This window comes from Nyctereutes procyonoides, unplaced genomic scaffold (assembly GCF_905146905.1).
Source record: "Nyctereutes procyonoides isolate TBG_1078 unplaced genomic scaffold, NYPRO_anot_genome, whole genome shotgun sequence".
In the NCBI taxonomy this organism is placed as follows: domain Eukaryota; kingdom Metazoa; phylum Chordata; class Mammalia; order Carnivora; family Canidae; genus Nyctereutes; species Nyctereutes procyonoides.
The window spans coordinates 50932024-50957212 of NW_026575046.1; the positions used below are offsets into that span (position 1 = coordinate 50932024).

At 47.2% G+C, this 25189-nt stretch overlaps 1 protein-coding gene across 2 annotated transcripts in view; it reads left to right on the top strand.

Moving 5' to 3' along the window:
• CPLX2 (complexin 2) overlaps positions 1–25189 on the top strand; it is an 83581-nt gene that overhangs the window by 12197 nt on the left and 46195 nt on the right. The gene's annotated exons all lie outside the window — the stretch shown is intronic.

Below are 25189 nucleotides of genomic sequence, written 5' to 3' on the forward strand. Positions count from 1 at the left end.
TGGGTGGTGTTCAGGGCCTCCACTCCTGGGGCCCTATTGAAGGAGGTCATGATGACATTTCCCCTGTGATCACCAAGAACACTTCTAAGTAGAAAGGGGTTGGATCAATGGGGCAATGTGGTGGAATGGTGCTAGCATGCATCATCAGAGCCATTTACAGCAGAGAGGTACTTTCTTGTGCATTAGACCTTTGGGAGTATTGTCCCCAGTTTACAGATAAGGAAGCTGAGGCACAGAGAGGGGACAGCATTTACAGCTGGCAGGTGGCTAAGCCTGAATTCTCACCTACATTTTCTTGACTGTATCCCAATATGTGGCCTGTGCATGTTGTCTGTGCTTGGTACATGCTTTAAGAATGAATGAGTGAATTAGTGAGCTGCTCAAGATCAATGGCAGGGCAGAACAAGGCTGGAACCTGGCTCTCCTGTCACCCCAGTTCCTATATTCTTTCTGCTAACTGTGGCTTCCTGCGCTGATGAGCTCAACACTACCCACCCCCCAGCCTGCACCCTCACCCCAGCATCCCAAACATCTCAAATTGGTGTCCATTACCCCTCCTGCTGGAGACAGAGGATGAAGGTGGAGTGGTTGGCCTCAGCCCCTCTGTCAGATGGCCCCCAAGCTTGGATCACACCCAGAGTCCCTTCATCCACATTGCCTCTTCCCCACCACCCACTACCAGTAATCCAATGTGCATAGTTGTAAACTTGTTTCTTTAAATAAACAGTCTTGAGTTTCATACCAAATAGTCTTTTAAGAGGAGGAACGTCTCCAGGCCACCTCGTATTTAGCATACAGTGAGCCACATATTTGCACAGAGAGAGTGTGTGTGGATATAGAGATCGCTTGATCGCTATAGATATCGTTGCTCATCCAGATGGGAGCTATTTATGATGCTGAGTCACTCGCAATGAATGCCACTGAGGGATTCCAGGCTGGGCTCTGAGCCCCAGCACCACAGACCTCATGGCTCTCTGCCTCATCCTCATTCTTCACAAATGAGAGAGACAGAGGGAGAGTGTCCCCCATCTCAGTGCAGGGACAGAAGGAGACATTTTTGCCACAAGAAATAAAGACTTTCTCATAACCAGGTTCTATTTCAAATCCTTGTCCTCCATCCAGAACACCACACCCTTACAGAGCATCTAGTCCAATTCCTTCCTTGTATAGGAGGGAAAACTGGGACCCAAAAAGGGAAGGACCTTGACCAGTGTCACACAGCAAGTCAGTGACAGAACTGGTCCTAGAGCTCAAGTCTTCTGATTGCTGCATGGGGGCTCTGTCCTTTTCCCTGGCCATCTTCTTCAGTTTTATCTCCAATGTCTTAGCATTTCAACCTCTCCAGAGCTTCCTGTCCTCTGAAAACTTGGAGATATCACTGGGTACTTCTTTCTTTGGGCTTCTCCAGGAGAAGAGCTAAGTCTGTTTTTTTGGGGGCTATCCCCCATACTTACTGCAAGAACTGCACACACTGGGCACTCAATGCATGTGCCTCAGGTGTTATATAAGACCAAACTCAGCACCAATTCTTGGGGAACCCTAGTTTTCATTTGAAAAAGCATCCATTTATCCCCACCCTCTCTTTCTTGTCTCTAGAAGCCAGTTCTCTATCCATGCAAAAATAGACTCCCTCCCACTCAACACCCACCTCTGCCCAATTGTATAATGAATCAATTTTATTAATAGGCTTTGGGATGGAAATTTGACAAAGGCTTTTTGTGAAAGTCACCCTTTATCTCCCTATATAGTTCACTTCTCAAAGAATTCTAATAAACTGGCTCAGTGAGATTTTGCTTTATATAAAATATTCATTAATCCACTTTCCCTCCATATGAAAGGTGTTTGTTTAAACAACCTTTATTATGGATGCTATCCAGTTGTTTCAAGAGACAGTGGGATGAGAAAGAAAGAACATGGGCTTTGGAATTAGCACTGGTTTAAATTCTAACTGGCCATGTACTGGTTTTGTATCTACAATGGTTGTTGTGAGAATTAAATGAGATAATGTCTATAAAGTGTCTAGCACATGGTAAGTGCTCAATGCAAGTTTGTGAATAAGTGAATGACTCAGGACCCATATGAACCATATCCTAAAGGATAAGGGACCAACTGACCTGCAATCTGAAGTCTTGAAGTCATTCAATCCCAGGAGGGTAGTTTGAGAAGTCTTGAGGAGCAAACTCTCTAGATATTACATTGCTGGTTGCGATGTTTCCAGGCTAGAAAAGGAAGCTCTTTCTCCAACCCCTTGTGCAAGGATTTCCCTCAGCTCAAGGAAAAATCAGAGTCTGGAATCTAGGTTCAAAACAGAAGACTCCTTGAGAGTAAACATTGTGTCTTATTAACTGTTGGATCCTACTTCTCCCAAAACTAGAACCTAGCTCAGGGTAGTACAAATAGGCAAAGAGATACACAGTAAGTATGCATTGAATTAAAATGAGTGAGTTGAGTTGAGTTGAGTTGGCTTAAATTGACTTGATTTGGGTTTGCTAATAGACCCAACTCTAGGACCTGCCAAGGAAAAAGCTTCCTAGCACTCAAGCTTAGCTTAGCCCAGGTCCCACAGCACAGGAGAAACCCCAAGGGTGATGGTTCTGGGGACATTCAGGGCCTTCCAAAGATGGAGGCATCTTGGAGAGAGCCAGGACTATAGCCAGGGCTGAGGAAAAAGGGTAGAAATTTTGGCTTGGTCAGAGGGCAGGCACCATAAGGCTGAATGTCCTTTAGTAATCTTTAAAACTTATTGGAAATCAGACAGGATTTTCCTATATTTTTAGAGTGACAGATTCTTCTCTTCATGGCAGAGAAGGGTCCTTTAAGGGAACCCACTTCAGTGGGAGATCTCTAGGTTGGAGCAGGGGGTAGTCATAGACTGCCATGAGGGTAGAAGGCAGGCTGAGGCCAGGAGCCAGTCAGAGCTCCATATTGCAGATGCTGGCACAATTGTAAATTGGAGTGAGGTTTTGGGGGTCTGAGTATGGTATGATTCTAAGTCCAGACTTAAATCAGGCATTAGTTGCTAAAGGAACAGTGACCCAAGAACCATAGGGGGGAATCAGATAAGACCTCTGGCACCACTGGAGTCCCTTCATTGGCTCCATCTCAGGCACTGCTTCATACAGGATGCAACCAGGTACCTAAAGGAGACAGGACCTGAGACAACAATAAGACTCAGATGAACAGGGGCTGCTCCACATCTTATTCCATTTGACTGTGTCTATCCGTCTCACATATGGGCTTGGGAACCCATCAAAGACACTACCTCTATTCCTCTTGTATTATCTAAAAATATGGATACAGGTTAGACATCAGTGTTCGATGAATGAAAAATTAGGTCAGAGGAAGCCTTCAACACCAATGGAAGATTTTAAGATAGTAAGATGGAAAATTTTAAGATTTCAAAATGGCAAAGGTCCAAAGTAGCAAGGCCCAGCCAGGAAAGATAACACAGACCCAGAAGTTGTCCCTCAGGAATTTGGCTCATGAGGAAAATTGGACTAAATGAAGTCAAGAGATAGGGTGGTGCTATGTGGGTTCAAAATAACATTCCTCAGAGTCCTGGGCTTCTGAGACAGGTTCTCAAGGGCCATTGTATGATGGATTAGGGCAAGAGAAGTTCCCCTCCCCCAAAAAAAAGAAGCTCTGCATCCAACAATCCCATTTAAATAATTCTTTAAAACCCCAATTTTATCTGCTTTATATATTGGATTTCCAAACACATTTTCATTTTTAACGGATTCTTTGGATTTAAAAAAAAATCCATTTGGAAAGGACTGATGTTGAAAGAGCCTTGGCATTTGGAGTTAGACTGTCTGGATTCAAATCTCAGCCCCAAGCCTTTCTGCCTGTGGGACTTCAGGAAGAGAATCCTTTGAGCCTCTACATTCTTACCTATAAACCATCCTTCCAGAAATGTGTGAGAATTAACTAAGGAGCTACAGTATTTCCCAAAGGCTGGTACATGGGTGATTGATGGTGTACACAATGATTTTAAGTGGTAGATGGAAGAACATTTATTATTTTAATAGCTCACAATTGATGCATGTTAGAAAAATATAACTGACGCACCGAACTCTGTGATTTATGGAAAAAATATGGCATATCCTTTTGAAATAAAATTCTGAGCTTTCTAAAAGACAAATCAATTTAAAGAAAACTACAAGGTAAATGAATAGTACCGATATGGCAGAAATTATGAAGGTGGTGGTTGAATGAATGAAATGTAGGGAAAACTGAGATAATCTGAGTAAAATACCTATCAGTGTCTGTCACTTAGGAAGGGCTCTAAAGACTTCATTCTTGTATTCTTCTCTCAATTCAAGGGCTAGACCTAGAACCAAGTTCATCAACTGGGGCAAGGTAAGCACCCAGGCCTGGTCAGCTTGGAATAGTGTGGTGGGTACAAGTGGGGAGCCATGGTCAAGTCCGGACAGACAGCTAGCCAGGGGATTTTGGAGCAGGCACAGGCTAGAGAGGAACTGCTTTCCACAGGGTGGGGACCAACCATCAGTGGTCCATGATGCCATTTTAAGAGTTACTCAGGCACAAGTTAAGTAGCCCTGGGAGAGAGTTATCTCCTTGTCGGTTGATTACATCAGGGAAGAAATCTCAATTGAGGTTAGCATCCACTTAATGCCTCTGTAACACTTACTGGTCTTCCTTTTGGACAAAGAGGCCCAGATTTCCAGCACAGTATCCCTCTGAAATTAAATAACAATGTTGTATTTTCTGTGTCCTTGTTTTTACCATTATCTTCCATTTATAGAACATGATGCAGGTTTCTTATTTATGAGAATGATCAGCATGTTCCCCTTAGATATATATGTATTAAAGGTTAAAAAGTCAGTGCGTTATTTTTGTTTGGTGTAAAGTGAGTAATAGTACAAGATGATATATGCATGGAAACAAGATAAAGGTGGTCTTGACCGAGAGAAAAGCCAGCCTGTCAGAGGCACTGAGAGGAGTCCCACAGCTCTAGAGCCCCTGGTGGGCTCACAGGCAAGATGTGTCCAGACTTATCTACAGACTTAGGTTAAGCCTTGTCCTGGGGAGGCAGAGGGGGCCCCATCCTAAGGAGCCAGACTGCTGGACAAGTGACCTTGAGCCTCCAGACTAAGCTGCTAGTTCAGGGATGACAACAGTGGCCCAGCAGCAGTCAGTATAGTCAGGGCTACCCCCAGAGGGTGTGCCTGGAAGAAATACCAGTCCTCTGGTTTCTGGTGAGGCTGGGACTGCAAAGGATGACCTAGTGGTTCCAGAAGAGGAGATGGAAGGAGCTGAGGGTAAGGAAAAGCCTGCCTCTACAGCCTATGTAAGCTTGGCTTGGCATTCAGGGGAATCCAGTGTGAACCCAAACCATTCACACCTGCCTTTGAGAGGGGCTGTGTATGATTGTTGGTAGCAAATAACAGAAACCAAATCAAACAGAACCAGGGGTTATTGAGAAGTTATCAGATAGCATCTAGAAGCAAAAGGCTGGGGATCAGACCCAGGAAAGGACAGGAACCAGAAGAGACCAGGGCTCTGGCAGCAGGAACTGAGGCCAGTTTTTCTGAGTTCTTCCTGTGGGATATATTAGCCACTATGTCTGTTCCTCCTTGCATCACTCTGCTCATGATCCATAGCCCCAGGAGGGGCACCAGCTGGCCTGCCTTGGGTCCTGTTTCCTCCACTTAGCCAGCAGAAAGCACGAAGCTTGATCAAACTCCCTCCAAGATTTAAACACTGAGGAAGGGATGACTCTCAAAAAGAAAATCAAGGGACTATTTCTAAAAAGAGGAGACCTGTACTCTGGGCAGCCAAAAGCAGCAAATGTCTACTATGAGGAGCCAAGGGAGGAGTGAACAATGAGGTCCCCTAGGCCCAACTCTTTGGAGCCATCCCTGGGGTTTCCTTTTGCCCACACTGGCTGGACCAGGGTCACTGTCCTGATCTGGGGCCAGTAGTCAGCCATAGTCAAGACAGGAGCCCCTCAGACTTCTAGGGAGGGGCTTCTGGATCCTCTAATGAGCTGTGGGAGGGAGAAAGCTAGATAAGCCTGTCCCTTAGCCCCATGGCTGAAAAGGATCTCTGGGTTGAATAAGTCTAATGAGGATTACTCACTCAGGGGCAGCAAACCCAATTGTCTGCAGGGCTGGCCAAGAGCAAATACATGAAAGGAATTATGGTCATCTGGAAAATGCATGCCTGTCTAAGGGGGTAGCCACTGCCAGCTCCAGATAATTCTTGCTATACAGACTCTTGGCCTCAGGTGTTGGTCAATATCCTGACTTTTTAAAGTAAATCCCCAATTCCAGATTTTTTTATGAGACTCCTCCTTTTTAAGTATTGCTAACTATCAGAAAAACAGTTTAAATACTGTGCTGACCAAACAATACAAACCACCAGTTTGTGACCACTGAACTAGCTTCTCTTCATCCACTACAACTCAGCTAAGAAGTCACTTCCTCCAGGAAGCCTTCTGTGCTTGCCCCTCCCTCTGCTTTGCCACCCTTTCTCTGGATTCCCACAGACCCTGTATTTCCTCCTATCACAGCACTCCGAGTTATAAAAACTCATTTGTTTCCATCTGCTGCTCTTTAACTATGCTTCCTAGAGGGTGAGGGTGCCCACCACGCCTTCCATCCATGCCCTGCCTAGTGCCTGACACATTCGAGGCACTGTGGCATCAATTAAAGGGGAGATATGGGGACTGCAGTCAAGATGGCTAGGTTAAACAATGGCAATGAAGGAATCCTGAAACCTCTGTGACTTTAATACAAGAAAGGCTTGTGTCTCCCTCATCTCCTGTGGAGCCAAGCAGTTGTCCAGGTAGCTTCCTTCCAGGCGATGACTCAGAGACCCAGGCTGGCTCCACCACTGGTTGCCAGGGGAGGAGAGCCAGCAGAGAACTCCCACCCACTCCAATACGTCAGCCTACAAGTGGCATTTGTTGGCTCCCTTCACAGTGCCTTGGTCAGAACCAGTCCTGTGAGCTGTCTCACTTCAAGGGCAGAGCCCATGGGACCCACTGAGTCCATGTCTCTGTGGCACAGACCCGGGGCAGCAGCTGCCAGTGCTGAGGCTTCCTGGGGTCCAACAGGTAGACTCCAGCTGCTGGTGGGCAGAGGCAGCCAGGGCCCATGGTTCATGGGAAGCAATGAGACTCTTCATAGTCAGCACATAGAAGCCACCTCTTAATTTGTACATTTAACTCAAGACATCTGGAAAAATGGGACGAGCATGAGGAGAGAATTTCATTAGCTTGAGCTTTCCACCTCTCCTTATTTTCCAATCAGTAAACATTAGGAAATGGAAATGAAGTTGATGGAAAATAGAGGTCAAATGCCAATGAGCAACCCATTTAGAGTGAAATTGCCACCTGGCCCCCTTAGCGTCTCATTTGAGGTCCGTGACGACCTGGGAGTGACTGCAGCTGCTCACAGGACCTCTCTTCTGTGATCAAATGCCAGTGCACTCAGGGAACCCGATCCCTACTGTCAGCCTTGCCCAGAGCTTCTTCGGCCAATGGTGCGTTCCCCAGGCCCCACCCGGGGGTTCCAGGGCATTTGCCAAGCCTTTCATCAGCCTGGGAGCAATGCAACAAACAGCTAATGTTGCCTTGGAATGTAATCATGGGATTTTAGAGATGCTCTAGAAAGAGGGCCAGCTTGGGAGCCAGGAGGATCTGGGTTCAAATTTCAACTCTTTCCTAGTAACTCAAATTCCTAACAAGACCTTTCACTTCTCTGAGCCTCAGATTCATCATCTCTAAAATAGGCACAATGATAACACCTTCCTCCCAGACTAGCTGTGCAAAGTCTATGAGATTACATATGTAAAGAGCCTGGTACACAGAACCTCAGTTGATGTCCTTTCCCTTCCTTTTCCCCATTGGGCTGGAGGGATAAAGTCTAACCTCCCACCCATATCACCCCCAACTGCAGCCAGCCAGTTTCCATTTGCATGCTTCTGGTGACAAGAAGCTCACCACCCCACCCTCACCTCTTAAGCATCCCACTCCACTTTCAGACCACTCCCATGGTGTTTGTGGTGAAAGGATCCAATGTCACTAGGGTCTAGGCTTTGAGGGAAAGGCACCTAGCCCAATTCTAACCTCTGGCTGACCAGACACTGCCTTGGCCCCCAGGAGTTATCAGGAGAACTGATTGCAGTAAAAATGGAGGACTTGGGGACGCCCGGGTGGTTCAGCGGTTTAGCACCTGCCTTTGGCCCAGGGTGTGATCCTGGAGTCCCAGGATCGAGTCCCACATCAGGCTCCCTGCAGGGAGCCTGCTTCTCCCTCTGTGTATGTCTCTGCCTCTCTCTCTGTGTTTCTCATGAATAAACAAATAAAATCTTTAAAAAAAAAAAAAAAGGAGGACATGAGGGTAAGGGAATGTGTGTCCATTTCCCAAAGAGAAGACAAAGAAATCCATCACATGGGAGATAGGATAGATCACAACTGGAGACGTTTATCCCAGAGAAGAGAAATCTCTCAGAGACTGTCATAAAACAATGATGGAGGTTTAGCTTGATTAAATGAGGGGAGCATCAGAGGGGCAAATAAGATCCCCAAATAAGAATATCTGCTCCTTCATTCATTCTGCAAACACTCAGTTTGTCTTCCATGCCAGACCCCCCATACTGAGCATTGAGGACAGAGAGACTAATCAGCCACAGGCCCTGATCTTATGGGAGTGGGCAGGGATGTAATACTAATATTAAAACCACATGGGGGAGTGTGGAATGGGACCATGAGAGATCAGAAGAGGAGGGGTACCTGGCCCACCCGGGGATGGGGTGTCCAGGAAAGGATGAGGAGACAGACAAAATGGGGAGAAAGGGAGGCCTTCCTGGCTAAGGGACAACATGAGCAAAGGCCCAGAGGTGAGAAATAGCCTGGCATGAGGGAAGACCTACCCACTGTCCCAGAAGTGATGACGGAGGCCAGAGCAGGCAGCAGAGGGCCTTGATGATGGCAATGGAGCCAGGACCCTGTCCTAGGCTAGAAGGGCACCATGGCAGGTGGAGGTTTTGTAGGAAAATGTTGTTGAAACATCACCTACACTCATAGAAGTATTCTACTCATACTCTACATCTACAGCTCAATGAATTTTCACAAAGTACACCAGCCCCACATCAAGAAACAAACATTACCACCGTTCCTGAAAGCCCCTGTTCCTCCTTTCATCACCACCTCTCAGAAAAGGAACCACTATGCTGACTTCTAACCTCATTGATTAGTTGGCTTATTTTTGGATGTCACGTAAATGAAATCATGCATTCTTTTACAATTTGACTTCTTTCACTCATTGTGTTTGGGATTCTTTCATGTTATTGCATTATGTTGTGGCATGTGTCGCTCTCATGTTCTTCATTCTCATTGCTAAATTATATGCTGAATATAATCATATTTGGAATTATATATATTATATTATAATATTAATACATAATGTATTAGACCATACCAAAATGTATTCATCCATTCTGGTGTTGATGAGCATTTGGGTTGTATCCAGCTTAGGACTCATGAAAATGCCACTATTAAGATCCTTATATGTATCTTTGGATGAGCATATAAACACATGTCTTTTGGGTCCATGCATTGGAGTAGAATCATTGCATTATAGGGGATATGGGTTCATTTTTAGCAGATACTGTCAAATGTTTTTTTTCCAAAATGGTAGTCCTGATTTACACTCTCTATGGTACTATGTGAAAGTTCTAGTAGTTCCATGGCCTCACCAATATTTAGTGTCCTAAATAATAATTATAATAATTATAACAATATTATAATTATAATAACAATTATAATGATAATTTTCTGTCCTTTCCATTTTAGCCATTTTGGTGAGTATATAGTGGTTTGAATTATAATTTGCATTTCCCTGATGACTAGTGAGGTCGACCACCTTTTCATATGCTTACTAGCCATTTGGACAACCTCTTTCTTAAACTGCTTGTTCATGTCCCTGGAATTTGAGGAACAAGGTCTGCATTTCATTTTAGAAAGTCATCTCAGGCAGCTGAGTGGGGTGACCGGGATTATAGAAGCAGCTTCTCTGGAACCTCTGGCTAGCTCCAATGGCGTCTCACGTAGGCACAGAGCTTAAGCTACTTCCTCTTTAAATTCTTATAGCCTCCTTGAGAGGTCAGAATTGTTATCAACATGTCAAAGATGAGGTGACCAGGCTAAGAGAGGAAAATGACTTGCCCAGGTTCTCATTGTTGGAGCTAAATGTAGAGCCCCAGCATGAGGGCTTTAGCCCTAGGTTCATTTCCTTATCAATCTCAGGCAGGAGCAGGAAGGCTGGGAAGGAATAGAAGAGAAAGGAACAGAAGGAAGGATAAACAGAGGAACCCATGTGGCTCATTTGGTTAAGGTTCTGACTTTTGATTTTGGCTCAGGTCACAATCTCAACATCATGAGATTGAGCCCCATGTGGAGCTCCACACTCAGCACAGAGTCTGCTTGAGATTCTCTGTTCCCCCCCTGCCCCTCCCCCTGCTTATGCCCTCTCTCTCTCTCTCTCAAAGAAAATAAATCTTAAAAAAAAAAGAAAAGAAAGAAGAAAGGTAAAGAAACAGCTGTAAGAACATCTATCTCACTATTTTACACAAAAGGAAATTTTCTCTCCCTTTCCTCTCTTTCTCCCTCTTCCCTCCGCTCTCTCTGCGTCTCACCAAAAGCCCCAGCAGAGGTGAGTAGCCACCAGAAACCTAGTGACTCCCAACTCCATTATCGTTTTAGATGTCCAGTGATATGAAGGGAGGAATTGGGCCAACCTGAGTTGCCTGGTCTGCCCCCACTCACTCTCTGGCCCAGAACCAGTCACTTTACTTCCTTGGGCCTTAGACTCTTCCCCTGTTTGTTTGTTTGTTTGTTTGTTTGTTTGTTTAAAGATTTTATTTATTTATTCATAAGAGATACAGACAGAGAGGCAGAGACACAGGCAGAGGGAGAAGCAGGCTCCATGCAGGGAGCCCGATGTGGGACTCGATCCCGGGTCCCCAGGATCATACCCTGGGCTGAAGACGGCGCTAAACCGCTGAGCCACCCGGGCTGCCCTTCATCTGTTTTAATAGTCCTTTCCTCGGAGCCTTATGGAGAAAGGCCAATGAGCCAGCATGGTGCCTGCTACAAAGCAGACCCTGGTTCAGATGGCACATGCTCATTCCTTCCCTGGCCACTTCCAGGACTTGTGTGGCTCCACGTCCTGCCTCCAGCCCAGTCCTTTGGCTCTCTGCTCCCTCAGTAGCAGGGGCAGCATCCCTTTTGTCTCCTGCAGCTACAGCAGGCCCCTAGTGGTTTCCTCCCTGCCAGAGAGCAGGTGTGGCAGGGGCAGGCAGAGCATCCCTCCCCTAGGACCTCCCCGCAGCTGCCCTCACTCTGGCTGCCAGCCAGCCAATTAGCCCCAGAAGGGCCTTTCTCTTCTCAAGGGCTCTCATCTCAGAGCCCAGACGCCTTTATTTTGGGAGCCTTGCCTGGCAAAGTGCTTTGTCAAGGCTACCTGCAAGCAACATCCCCACCCCCACCACACACGCACCGCACACTGCCAGCCATCCAGCTTCTTCTTCCATTCATGAATCCACTCAGCATTTGGTGAACACCCCAGGCACACTGCTAGGCACTAGCAGACCCACAAGGTCCGTATCCTCTTGGCAATGCCCCATGTAGAGGGAGAGATAGATAAGAAACAAGAAGATGGACAGAATAAATAGGATCACTTTTGGATGGTGCTCCAGACTATGGATGGTGATGGCCAAAGTCATGATGGAGAGGGGCCACTGGTGGACCGCCCAGTCCCAGAACAGAGTGGGGCAACTCACAGGCCTGCTGCCTTCTCTGGTCTGGGCTCCTGGAGGGAAGGCTCACAGCAGGGCCACCACTGGTGGGGAGGTCCCCGGATGTGGCACAGGAAGGTTCTAGGTGCCACTCCCCCCAGCTGCCTTGTCCTTCCTTTCTGTCATTGTGGAGCCCTGCCAGCTCCTTCAGTTCCAGCAGCTCTCACAATTGGCTGGTCTCTCCCACCCCAGTCTGGTAGTGAGAGTGGCTACAGGGACTCTTCTTGACTCCCCAGCTACTGGGGAGTCCCATGGGGTTTATCCTTCCAACCCTACTGGGTTCTGGGCAAACCAAGTCCTTTCCAGAGGGTTCCCTTACAAAACACCAGGAGTAAGGTCACCTGAACCCCAGTAAAAGCCAGCAGACCCTCCCAGATCTCCATACCCAGAGCATTCTCTCTGGCTTTCCAGCTCAGGCCTCCCCTGACATGCTCTCTTTCACTTCCTCACTGACTCATTCTTCCTTTCTCTGTGCGTCTTTCTGTCTCTGTGTCTCATCTCAATTTTCCTCTGTCACCTTGTCACTCTGATTCACATCCTAAATGTACTTCTTATATGGACATTAATTTACTTCAAATACTTATTTTTTTTTTAAAAATGCATTGAACCCCTATTGCGTGCCAGGCATGGGGCAAGGAGCTCAGGTCTAATCAAGGATGAGTAAAGTACAGACCTCCCTGAAAGGGAGATGAGTCATGTACTGACATAAGTGAAAGAGGGAGGCTGAAAGTGACTGACGCTATGAAAGAGATGTTGACCAGGGCTGAAGAGCATCCAGGAGCAGGGATTCCCGGGGGCTTCATGGAGGAGGTGACTTTTCAGTAAGACCTTGAAACATAGTCATGTAATGGAATGTGGGCTGTGGGGAAGAAGGTCCTCTCCTGTGGACCAGTTCTTCAGTGTCCTCTCTGCTCAAAACTGAATCCTACTCCCTAGCATCCTTCTTGTTTAATCTCCAAAGTATCCTTAATAAAACATGGGCTTTGGTGCCTGACAGACCTGGGCTGCATCCCACTGAATCAGCTCTCTGAGCTTTCATTTCGCCATCTGTAAACAGATTTCTAGAGCTGTTGTGAAAATCAAATAAGACAAAGGATGTGAAAATGCTTTCCTACTGTTAATGAGATTCTTTACTGTTAATGAGGGCCCTTTTAACTGCAAGTGACAGAAACTTAACACAAAATGACTTAAAATAAAAAGAAAAGTCTGACATTGCTGGCATCTGGCACACCTGGATCCAGGGGTTCAAATGACAACTGCAAGACTTTCTATGTCTCTGGATTCTGCCCTCCTCTACACTGGCCTTTCTCTCAGGCAGGATCTCCCCCTCAGGGAGGCAACACAGCAACTACCTTTCTACAAACTGAGCAAGTCCAGTGGAAATAGGATCCCAACCCCAATGGTTCCAGCACAATTCTGGGATTGAATTTCAGTGGTCGGATCCATAATCCACTCTGTAGCCAAGCCTGGATCACAAGCCCATCCCTGGAGCTGGTAATTACGTGAATCTCCCACTCAATCCATGAGGACAGTGAGAAGGAAAGGGGGAGGTGCTCTGGAAGAGGTGTTACACTATTACAAGAAGGAACAAGGAACACAGAGGAAAAGAAAGTTCACTCTTTCTTACCGCTCAGGTCCAAAAACATCTCCAGCTTCTCCTCCAAAAAAGTCTCTGATCTCCCAGGACTATGTTGGGTAACCCCTTCTGTGCTCCTGCAGCATCTTACACTTCCTTATCATCATCCTCATCACCTTTATTATCAATATCATTCTGTTTATTTGTCTGTCTCTTTCACAACAAAGTATTGGGAGGGCAAACGCAGTGCCTGTCTTGTGTGTTGCTGTACCCCCAAAGTTGACAAATGCTACATACTTAGGAAATGGTGGGTGGATGGATGGATGGATAGATCGATGGACGGATGGATCGATGGACGGATGGGTGGATGGATGAGTGGTTGAATGTATGGATGATGGATGGATGATTAGATAGATGAATGAATGAGTGCGTAGATGGATGAATAGATAATGGATGGATGGATGGATGGATGGCGGATGGACAGTTTGGAAGAAAACTGTGAGATCAGTTTGGGACATTTTAAGCCTAGGCTGTCTGTGAACACAGAAACAGAGCTATCCCTCAAGTCATTGACAGGTGGACCTGAAGTTCAGGAAAGAGGTCTGCGCTAGAAACAGAGGTTTAGGAGCCATTAGCATGGAGACTGTAATGGAGACCATGGGAGTGGATCAAGATCACCAAGAAGTGGGCAAAGTTGTGTACCCACTTGAACCCAGGGCTGTGTAATGTCAAAGTCTGATCTCATTCCTTCATTCCAAGGCAACCTGGCCACTACTAGAGGTGGCCATACACAGTTAAAGTCTCTCCTTTCTCCCTACCCTCCCCCTCCTCAAACCACTCAGCCAGAAGGGAGCAGCTGCCTGGGAGGACAGAGAGACAGATTATGTAAACTGTGATTGCCACCCACAGGAGGAGGAGGAGAGTGAATAGGTATTGAAATGCGCTTTCAATAATGCATGTCCTCCCCCGCAGAGGCCTGGGGCTTGGCTGCAGGGAGAAGAGCCTTAAAGGGACCGAGGCTCCCATCCCTAGTGGCAGCACCCACTGGCCCCTGGCCACACGGGTCTGTTGTCCACAACTGGAGGGCTCCATGGACATTGACCACAGGGGTCTCCAACCTCTCTCCGTCAAGGACACCTTTTTTTTTTCCCTCCCAGCCCCAGTGGATCTAAGTTTTTAAAGATTCTGTTTCCCAAATGCACTGCATTTAAGTCATGATTAATTCATTTTCCCCATTTTTTATTAATCAAAGACACTTAACTGCCAGTCAGAGCTTTGATCAGCAAGAGGTAAGCCATGAGGTGATATCGCTCCAACCCAAAGCTCAGAAATATGACAACACCATTAACCAGGCTTACCTTGCTACTGGAAAATGCCCTCTCTCCCTAGCCCCCACTCATTACTGTCTTCCCCCAGATTGGGAAGAGTGAACCTGCCCAGCTCATTTCACAGAGAAGAAAACTGAGACCTAGAAAGGTGAATGGACTTGGCTGGGGTCACAGGGTCTGTGGGATCTGAAGGCTGAGACCTGACCTCTCTGGTTTCAAGTGACTTAGAATTTGACAATGTGATAGGTCATCCAAGGATTCTGAAAGTCCAGAGCAGGGCAGGGGGGGAAAAGTCATCATAGCCAATACCTTCACTGTACCACTATTATGAGCCAGACGCAGTAGACATGTTTTCCCACTTTGTTCTCACACAACAGCCATGATCGGTGGGACTGTCATTCCCAATGAGCATATGAGAAAACTGAGCATCAGAGAGGCTTCGTGGTTTATATAACCTACTGGGTCAGAAAGTGGAGGATCAGGATTCCAGCAGATTCTCATCAACTGTTTCACCTGACTGGCCTGGCTGGAATGAAGGGGAAAGGGTCATTTAGACCAGATTTGAAGTTCTTCTCACCACTTACCAGCTGTGTGAATTTGGCTAATGATCTTACATCTCAGGGCCTCCAGTCCCTCACCTGAGGAATGGGGATAGCCCCTTGTTTCTAGAGTGGTTGCAGAGCATAAGAAGAGATGATGGGTTTCAGGCCCCCAGCCCAGAGCATGGCAATGGCATCCTCTCCCTCCCTTCACCCTCTTCCTTGTTAGAAAGCCTCCAAGCTGGCAGAAGCCAGGGTAAGAGATTTGATTGCTTATGTTTTTGGGGGTCTCCCGGGCTGGGGATTAGGAGAACATTGCCCAGTTCTCCCTCTGTTATTAATTAAAGGGACTGTCCTCTTCTGGTCCAATAATTCTAAGACATGAGCCAAGGATGGGATGAGACTCTCTCCTTCCAGCAGGAATGTGCTTTTGGTCATCGCCATCTGCTTCTGCATCTGGTTTTATTGGCATTTGGACCAGGATACCTTGAAAATTCCCACCATCCTCCTGAAAACCCCATTGATTTCCTCAAAGCAGCCTATGAAAGTGGAGTAGAAATCTCAGCTCCCAGCAGCTAGGGGGGGTGACCTCCTGGACTTGTCGCAGTTGCTCCCCTGGACAAGGTGGAGGATGAATAACTGGCTCTCTGGTCCCTTTCTCCCCTGGAAGTGGTTTTAAATGAATAAGCACAAAAACACATGGCAAGTGGGGTTGTAGCACTAAGCAACTCCCTGGACATGATGCATGATGTATCAGAGGTCTGCGCTCCCTGCGCCAGGTGCTGGAATGAATGGGGCAGGGCTCCGCCCTCAAGGAGCTCCCAGAGCCGAGGGTAGAAATGGACACAAAGACAGCCTAGGACCACTGGGCAATTTGAAGATGGTGATGGAAGGATGTGCAAGGTGCTGAGAGGACGCAGGGATGACTAGGTCTGACTTGAATAGGGAGAGAGGCATGAGGAAGCTTCACAGAAGATGGACTCTTATGCTGAACCCACTGAGAAAAAGCCATTTCCAATAGTGGGACAGACAGAAAGACGGGGCCCTGTGATAGCATTTTAAGGAAGGTGAATGGATTGGATTTGGTGGCTGATTGGATGTGTGGATGAGAGACAGGAAGGACTCTCCCAGGATGCCACCCTGCTTTTTGGGCCCTACCAGTCCCTCTACTCCATGTAGGTGGGAAGAGAGAAGGCACTGATGTGCATCCCCACCCAGGTTCCCAGGGAAGCTCAGAGAGGGAGGGCTTCCTGTTAGCTCTCTCTCTCTCTCTCAAAACCCGAAGAGAAGCTTTGCCTCTTGCACTCTCCTACCGGTCAACATACTTGCAGTTGCAAGTGAAAGAAACTTGACTCAAAGGGTCTGGAGCAAAAGGGACAATTTATTGGTATACATGATGAGCGGCTCAGAGATGACTGGTTTCCACCACAGCTCAAATGATGAGAGCAGAGCTGTTTCTCTCCATGTCTTAGCTTTGCTTTCCAGTGTTAGTTTCATGTTCAGGCAAGTTCTCTTCTCACTGTGGCCCCTAGGCTCCAGACTTAGATCCCCTTAGCTTAGCAACCTGCCACACATGAAGGCTTCCCCACAGCTCTAGCATAAATTCCAGAAAGAGTCTCATTGGCCTCTCTTGGTTCACATGCCCATCCTTGAGCCAATCACTGTAGCCAGAGGAATGGACAGCACTGAAAGATAAAACCCCTGTCACATGCCCTCTATTGGAGCCCCAGGTTGGGGGTTCAGTACTACCTAAAACCACCTGGAGAGAGACTGGGGGAGGAGCAGTTCCAAAGGAAATTGATGCCATTATTAAAAGAAAGGGAGGGCAGCCTGGGTGGCTCAGAGGTTTAGCACCGCCTTCAGCCCAGGGCCTGATCCTGGAGACCCAGGATCGAGTCCCACGTCCAGTCCAGTCCAGTCCCACGTCCAGTCCGGGCTCCCTGCGTGGAGCCTGCTTCTCCCTCTGCCTGTGTCTCTGCCTCTCTCTCTCTCTCTCTCTCTCTCTCTCTCTCTCTCCCATCATGAATAAATAAATAAAATCTTTCTTAAAAAATTAAAAAGAAAATAAAAGAAAGGGAAATGGATGCTTGGAATTCAAAACCACCAGTTAGCCTATGACCTCCTTTCCACAGTAGCCTGGGGCTGTCCAGAGTGGTTGCCATTCCTTCCCTTAGGCATCCCTGTCATGGTCTTAAACCCCGGACTGCTGAACAAACCTCTAAGGTCCAGGAGGAGATGAATGAAGCAGGGACATGCACCTGACCTATCTATCCACTTGTATACTCATTCGCCTCCTGTGTGTCCTGGCCAGCTCTAGCTGCTGTGGGTGACAGAAAGACCCAGACTCTCCCCCAAGGGGTTCACAGTCAGTAGAATCTATTTTAGGTATAATTCCCTGATAAAATAGTAGAGTCAGACTTACTCTCCAAAAAAAAAAAAAAAAAAATACATTTCACTGCATATTTTTTTTCTGGCATTCAGATGCTTTTATTTGCTTTTAGATTAACTGCCCCACATGAAAATCACAAATTGAAAAGGCCTTTAAAAATCCTCTTTACCTCTGAGTCAATTTTTTCTTCACTAGTAAAATTTCCTAATTGTTATTGCAGTATTGAACATCCTCAATGAGGCGGCCTGTGGTGTTTTCATCATTTATTCTTTGGAAATCTGGATCTGAATCCTGAGAAGGTGTGATGATCCTTCACCAACCAAGAGGGTGAGGGTCTGGGATCTGTCCTGTTTGCACAGGGAGCTGCAAAATTGGGAGTCCTGACAATAGAAGACTCGGGACATGTGATCTCTGTTGATGACTATCTACCTGTGGAAGCAATGCATATTGATCCTGAGGGCTGAGGCTGGAGTGACTGGGAACAGATTTTCAGTTCAAGGTGAAAGAGAAATATTCAGAGCTATTACAAATTAAGAAGCTGCCACATAAGGTGGTGAGCTCCTTGTCCCGCAGGTGTGTAAACAGGCACTCTTGGGTGGGAGGTCGGACCAAATGATTTTTTTTTAAAGACTTTATTTATTTATTCATGAGAGACACTGAGAAAGAGGCAGAAACACAGGCAGAGGGAGAAGCAGGCTCCTGCAGGGAGCCCAATATGGGACTGGATCTCAGGACCCTGGGATCACAACCTGAACCAAAGGCAGATGCTCAACCACTGAGCCATGCAGATGCCCCAGACCAAAGGATTTCAGTCTCCTCCATCCAAGAGATACCTGAACTATAGGTTGTAGTTCTGGCTCACTCACTATCTTGCTGTGTGAACCAGTCACTGTATTGCTTTGGTAAGCCCTGTCCCTCTCTGAGCCTCAGTGACCTAGATAACCCCATAGCTCCCGCCTGTTCTAAATGCTTCTCCTCAGGTTTCATGCCTGCCTCTGCACACTCAGATGATTTCTGTCCCATGCACATTTCGAGGCTCCCAAGCCTAAGTAAAGCAGCCCAGCAAGCCCTGAGGTGTGAGGCACCTTCTGTTCCTAGAGACACTGTGATTCATAGCCATGGGATGCCTCCCCCATCTGACAGGTGGAGACAGTGAGTTCTAGGGAAAGAAACCAGCCACTGAGACAAGATGCACCCACACACACCTGATTGGGTCCTTGCACTGCACCATCTCCTGGCCCCATGATTGGCCCGCAGTCCACAGATGATCTTGGGGACTGGCCTTACCTCGTGGGGTCAGGCAAGGGGCACACAAAGGCAGATGCAGATACCAACATCAAGGAGGTAGAAAGTTTGCTTCCCACAGGTCTTTTCATGAGTGGCCTTAAGACCTCTCTCATTTGATTTTTACAGCAGCCCTGCAAAGGAGGCATTATCACTCCAGTTTGTCAGGGATCTGAAGCTTGTCAGGCTGGTGATGGCCTGAGGCCAGCCCGCAAACAAACAGCAAAGAGGGCATTGGACCAGGCCCACTTGCCCACACCATGGTCCCTCCCCACAATGCTCAGAAACCTACTCTCTAGAAAGAGGCATCTACTCCTTCTAGGAAGGTGCCCTTTTGCCAGGACAGTTGGCCAGAGCCCAACCACACCCTTAAGTCCCTCTGTCAGTGTTTGTCAAAGGACAAAGAGAATTAGGTGGGCCTGGAGCTCCACCTGCCCTCTGAACTCTCCTGGGGCTTTTGGAGAGACCATACTACCTCCAGGTTTCATCTGTCTGGGGTGGGTGCTTTCCGGCCATACACAGGCTGACAAAGCATCTTCCACCACCTATCCTCCCTGAGACATGAGCAACAGAGTTCCAGTTGAAGAAATGAGAGGCTGCATCTCATGCCCAAGGCTACACAGTCAGAAAGTCACAGAGCCAGAGATGAGGCCCAGACTCTTCACTCTTCAAAGTCAGTATGTTGATATGAATCTGTGTGTATGTGAGGATAACTTCCCCGAATTCCTGCCTAGGGCCCAAGGCCACAGGCTTCACAGATGTAAGGTTCAGCCCTGCGTCTCATCAGCTGCCAGCTCCCCCATCCCAGACCTGTCCTGAAGCCTGATTTCTGCACCATCAAAACTGCTAAGCTAGTACTTCTTCTGTACACCACTAGCCTGGTGGTCCCCAGGACCTCCCTTCCAATACACACACACACACACACACACACACACACACGGCTGCTTCCTGCACTGTGCTCTCTGGGGTTCTGAATGCAGAAATACATGGTTCCTGGTTATCCAGAAGAGAGACACTGTAGGCAGAGGAGGCCAAAAAGAAAGACGGTAAGGCACGGCAGGCCTGGGGATGCCTACATGAACCAGGCCTCTCCTTATTTGGAGGGCAGTGAGGGCTTGGGGAATAGAGGAGATGTCTGCACCTACCTTCTGTGGCTTAACTTTCACAGCTCAAGAGGGAGAGGTGATTAGCCCCATTTTTCAATCAAAAACACTGATGCTCAGAGACATTAAGCAACTTGTCCCAGGTTACAAAGCCAGGGAGTGGCACAGCCCACGTATAAACCACTAAGTAGGTCACGCTGCCTCCAGGAGGTGCATAATGCTTCCACCCAGTAGGGCAGAGCCAGCAGCTGTCCTCTGGGAGGGGAAGGTTCAGCCATGAAGCCACCCCTGCCTGCCGCCCACCTCAAGCATTCAACCACCTTAGGTATCTTCCTCCTAGCCACAGGTAACATGACACAACCAGGGAGTCAGGGCAGCGCTGGTGGTCTCTTGGGGGGACCATTGCACACAGCTCCATGGGTAGGCAAGGAACAAGTAAAATCCAATCTCTGGAGTCCTCATTCCCCAAGAGCTTTCCTGGGAGCAGTAGGAAGCTATTTTTAAAAGCAGCATCTACAGGCAGTAACCTGGAAGATGAGTCCCCAGCCCAATCCTCACCCCTGCAGACCATGGGTGGGGTTCACTCTGCTCACCTCTCAGCCAAGAAGCCAAGCAGCTACTCTGCCCAGCCCAAGCCTGAGAGAGAGGCCAGAGAGACGTGCCACCTGCCAGAGCAGAGATACAGGTCTGCTTCAAATCCCCCACTGCAGCAGGTTAGATCCCCAAAGGGAATGTGTGTGCTTGTGCTCGCATGCCTGCTGGTATCAATGAGACTGTGTGAGGATTGAAAAATCAAGTCTTTTGTATCTGCAGGGATATGTGTACACAGGAGGCCAAGTGTCTCCATATCCTGTGCAAGTGTGACATTTAGGCACATGTGTGTCTCTGTCTCTAAAAGTCAGTATGTTGTTATGAATCTGTGTGTATGTGTACCTGGGCAGGCTGTGTGTGTTCCTGTGTGTGGGTGTGTGTACACAAGAGAGTTTACGTGTGTCTCCCAGTCTCTAAGAAACCCAGGAAATAAATGAATAAAACTTTAGTAGTGAGAGGAGCACCAGCTATCTCTACAGGACATTCTCTCCTCTCCCCAGTCCTTGAGTCACAGAGAAGTCAAAGCTCAGAGAGGTGAAGTGACTTAGCCCAGGTCAGGCAGTGGCAGAGAGAACTGAGGCCCAGTGTACTTCTTGGCTCTTAGAGCCCACCTACCCAGTCACCCCACATAAGCTCTGCTTCCAAGGTCAGTAGTTATAGCCTCCCTGCCACCATGCAAGCCAGATCAACTGGGTCCGTCATCTCCATTGGCCTTTGAATTGGCTGGCTGCTGAGAAGGAGCAAGTATCCAGACACAAGCACATTTGTTCTGGGCTCTGAGTGGAACATTCACTAGTTCAATACACCCTTGCTGTGGGGACATAGCATGACCTGAGCCTTCTAGTTCCAGAATCCCAGAGCCATGGAGATACCAATAAAGGCCAGACATAGTCCCTGTGCTCAGGGAACCCACAGTCTGGCAGGAGGTCAGTCAGGCAAACCAAAAATCTATGACATAGGATTAAAAGTGTACAAAGGAGGCATGAACAGAATCTTGAAGGGCACTTGATTCTGCCCAGAGGGTTGAACAAAGCTCATGAAAAGGTGACATTTGAATTCAGATTTAAGAGATAAGTAAGTATGCCAGATGAATTTCAAGCTGGGGCACAGCTTAATCAGAGGTATCTTAACCACTTCTGATACTTTGTTCTAGAGAAATACAACTCCTCCCTGGTCTTCCCATAATATTCTGCTTTGTCTGCCTTTCATATCTGTAGTCTGTGCTCCTGTTCTTTCCACCATCTGGAATTTATTCATTCCTTCAGCAAATGTGTCCTGGAGACCAAAATGGTACCTGGCCCCAAAAGTGGTACAGGAGGTACAGATGGCAATCAGGCATAGCCTCCATCTGAGGGCAGGAGAGGGTAGTGGGTGAGAGTCAACCACCCATAGAGCCTTATGTTCTGTGTGCCTGGCCCTGTGCCCAGTGCAGCAAGGGACAAGAAGACTGTGGGAAAGGAGGAGGAAGCTCTTAAGTGCCTTGCTCTGCAGGCAGGAGTCTTCACAATACAGAAAGGTAGATCTTCATGGCCCCATTTTCAGAAAAGAAAGCTGAAACTCAGAGAGATGAACTAACTTATTCAGAGTTGAGTCAGGTGTGTAGTGGGGGGATAAAGGGGACATGGCTTGACCCCCTCAGTCTTCCACACCTTCCAGGTAAGCCTCTCTGCCCAGAACTCTTTGCTGCTCGGACCAACAGAAGGAAGCATGTACTAAGAGGATCCAACGAGGTCACACACACGAACCCTTTAGGACTCTGCTTGCTCCAGAGGAAGCCTTCCTTAACATTAGCTAAGAAAAAATGACTAGGCTCCATTGCATGTCAGTTATGACATTTTTGAGGTTTTTGAAATCTCACTTGCGACTGAATCTTCATAATCCACCCTGTGATTAGGAATCGCCACATCCAGTTTAAAGATGAAAAGCACTGCCTACTACAGATGTAGAGATGAGTAAAACAGTCCTTGCTCTCAGGGTCAGAGTCAAGAAATATGAACACACAGTAAGCCTCTAGGGAATGGTAGGACTCCTTTCCCAACATAGAATTGGGGAAGGCTTCCTTGAGGAGGGGACATCTAAGCTGAGACCTGAGAATGAGTCAGAGTTAGGCAGGCAAATGGAAAGAGGAAGGAATGGAAAGCAATAAAACAAAGCCCTGAGCCCAAAGCCCAAATCTCATTCTGTGGGTTCTTAGAAGCCTTGGTTTAACACATCCATTAGATCAGTGAGGTCAGGAAAGGTTTGGCAACAAGGATTTGGGATGGGGTTGGGAGGCTGGAGAGGTGATAGCTGAACCCACATCCAAAGTCAGTTGGTCCCCAGACTGGAGGGGCCTCTCTCGGCCCCTGCCTGCCATGGTCTAGCCCTGCTTTGGAAACTCCCCTCCACAGACCTTGCACTGTGCTACTGCCTGCCTTCTGCTGCTGAAACTCCAGTTTCCCTGTCTCTTGTCTCCTTTCCCAGTAAGCTGTGGACCCATCTCACCTGGAAGCCCGGGCATCTGTAGGGCCCTTGTCTCCAGCCCCCATCGTGGCCCAACACTCCTCCCTGGAGCACAGTTTCAGCACCAGATTTCACCTAGGGGTGAATCCTAAAACACTTTCCAAATAGCATCCTGGCATGTAACTGAGCTGGAGGGGAGTGGTTGGATTTGGAGTCAGGAAGACCTGCCTCTGCATGCCAGCCCTGCAGTTTCCATAGCTCGGCAAGTCACTATTCTCCTATGGGCTTCAGTGTGCAGGCAAACAGTGACACCGACCACACAGAATTACTGTGAGGATTCAAATGAGAATAAGCCCATGAGAGCTCCTGTAAACTATTCAGAGGTGTGTACACATAGGTGGTTACTGTTGCTATGGCTGTGGGCATGAATAGCAATAAATGTTCATTCACTCATTGAGGGTCTGTCAAGGGCCCATGTGCCAGGCTCTGTGCTCAGAGCTGAAATCTAACAATGAATGGAGTAGATGTAGGGTCTGCCATCTAGAACTTCACAGTCTGGGACAGAGACAAACACAGACCACAGATGATGAGTTTAATATAAGAGGACTTCAGCTTGGGGGCAGTGGGGGGGGGAGCAGTGGGGGAAGAGAGCCCAGAGAGTAAGAAGAGCCAGGGAAGTCACCTAGCCCAGCCTGGGAAGCCAGAAAAGTTTAGTAGAAGTGGTTTCCCAATGGAGTAAACCAAGGCAGGGTCAAGAAAGAGAGCTCAAGGTAGAGCGAAAGCATGGACAAGCATGGGAGGTGAGATCGATGGGTCAATCTGAGAGATGAAGCTGAAAATTAAACAGGGCACAGCAACTTTAAGATTAAATAAATATTAACTGTATTATATCAAATTTTTAAAAAGATCACAAACAATTTGTTGATTTTTTTAGTAAAAACCACAAAACCGGACACATAAATTTAGATCAGAGTTATCAGAGGCTGGAGCAGCGCAAAACAAGAATTTAGGTCACAAAATGTTGGGAAATAGTCCAGTCAACACATAAGACAGAAATCGTGAACAAAACAGCTCCTCAGTTTTGTTTTTTTTTTTTTTAAAGGGAATTTATGGCATCACAAATCTGCCTCATGCTTTTCTGGTGAATCCCACCAAACATTTAAGGAACAAATAATACAAACTGCACAAAATCTTTCAGAAAATAGGAAGGAACCTTCCCAAGTCATTTTACAAGGCAGCATTAGCTTGATCCCCAAACCAGACAAAGCATCACAAGACCATTATGCCTCATGAACACAAACACAGACATTTTCACAAAATATTAGCAAATTAAACCTAAATAAATATCTTCATCTTATTCCCAGATGCTCAAGTCTGCGATATTCCTATTGTCAAAATCAAAGGTTCTGTCAGAATCACATTATTTATTATAGGTGAGTTAGTTTAAAATAAAAAGTCGCCAGTGGTTTTTAGTTTTTAAAAGCTCAAACTGCTCTTAGGTAAAAATGAAAAGGTAAAGTAGTGGTTCACACTGCTGAAAGCACATGCACAGCTGGGTCCTGGTTCTTTGTAAGGTCATCAGGAAGCTAGTTCTCTCCCTCTCTCTCAGCCCTGCCCTCCTCCTGGTCATCCCATTCTCAGGCAGGCTCTCCCTGCCCCCCAGGGTGGCAAGATGTTGCCATTAGCACCAGTTGTTTGTCCAACTGTCCCAAGTAACAGGAAAAGCAGGACTTTTCTCCCGGGAGCACCCACAAAGGTCCTAGGCTTCATTCTGATTGGTTTGGTTTAGGTCACATGGCCTCCCTAAACTAGAGAAGTGAGGTGATCTGATGGCAGCAGAACTCCAGTAGTTCCCCAAATAACAGAACAAGGAGCTGTTGCCAGACAAAGGAAAACAAAATGGGAGGTAAAGATAATGAGAGGTATAGATGATCCTCCGAATTGGTAGTCGTTTCCCTTTCTACTCTCTTTTGAGAAAGTTCAGAGTCATCCCAGGAAACATTATGGCTTTGGGTTTCATATTTTCTCTTATTTGATCCTTGCTATGGCTCTTCTAAAAGGGCGTTATGATTCCCATTTTACAGAACAGAAAACTGAGGCTTAGAGAGGTA